The following is a 1,409-nucleotide window of genomic DNA, read 5'->3' as shown; positions in this document are numbered from 1 at the left end:
CTCCATAGTTCTTTTTTTTACCCCCTTCTCTGTGTTTTAGCTAAATTATTTTACTTGTTTGTTTAATCAGATTTTCTAATAATTCATTTTTGGTCACTAGCAAATTTAAGGCTTCATCAGCTTTAAAAACGAAGTTTTTAGGGTTTTGATAATTGACGGTAAGGTGTTATGGTTTTTTATTTCTCGTTATGGGTTTTAAGTCATGGTTGTCTTGAAGCAAAAGCTCCAGTTATGGAGTGAAAGTTAATTGAGTTTTTTGGTAAATACTATAAACGAAAATTGATTGATTTGAAAAATAATTATTGTAAACAACATTATTCATTAATAATATATAACTAATCAAATTATTATTTCCTACACATAGTTTAATCACCTTTAATATTTCTCGATGCTAGAGTTTATCAACATTCGATCAAAATTATTCGGCTGATTAAATTGGCGTTTGAATCCTATCACCACTAAAAATTTGTGGTATGATTTTAATTTCTCACTTGTTGATGGATGGAGGTAAGAACTAAGTAGTAAGTAGTATTTTGATTCCGAGTCCTCCTAATAGATAGATGTAAACCTTATTAAAAAAAGATAAGAAACAATTTTTTGTTATAAAATTTTCACTCTCATCTACTCTCTCTCAACCTCATGAACTCGTTTCTCACATCACTTTCACTTTCTTGAATTAACTCAAAATTTACATTAAAAGTTAATTCTTAAAACAAAATCCAAATGAAAATTGTCAAAATCTTGGATCATCACATAATAATCAAACCTATATCATCAGTATAAGGTATAAAATAATATTATAAACGAACATTATGCAAGTAATCATGACTGATCCACATTCCCTTGCAGCTTCATGACATATATAAGCAATAAATAAAATGAAAAAAAAAAAAATTCTTTCACCAGAAACGGGTATTTCAACTTCTCCACGTCCTCCTGTAGGGCCGGAGGCGTTTGATGAGAACACTTGTTTTTTGTTCTTTTAAATTACGTGTCTATTTGTTTGTTTCAGCACTAACTGAAATGATTTAAGTATTTACTGTCTCTCTAGTTGTTAATTCCTTAGTCCGTGAAAACTGGTTACGAATTGTTTGAAATATTTGTTGGAAAAATAACAGAGGGAGTCGTCATCTTGAGTGAAACTCATTTTGCGTAGATGAAAAGATTATGGGTGTTTTAGGCTCTCCCTCGTGAGTCCTTCGAAATAACATATTTTATACTCAAAATTATGCTTGAGTGAATGATAAATTGACGCTAGAAATATGCTGTTGACTACATTGAATAACAGTATAAGTTATGAAGACTGTAACATCACTTAAATTTAACAAATTAATTATTTAATCACTTCCAAGATTTATTATTTGGAACGACTAATTAAATTCAAAGTTTGTCTTCAGATTGCAAACGTC

This window comes from Citrus sinensis, chromosome 5, assembly GCF_022201045.2.
Source record: "Citrus sinensis cultivar Valencia sweet orange chromosome 5, DVS_A1.0, whole genome shotgun sequence".
In the NCBI taxonomy this organism is placed as follows: domain Eukaryota; kingdom Viridiplantae; phylum Streptophyta; class Magnoliopsida; order Sapindales; family Rutaceae; genus Citrus; species Citrus sinensis.
This window is presented reverse-complemented; position numbering follows the sequence as displayed.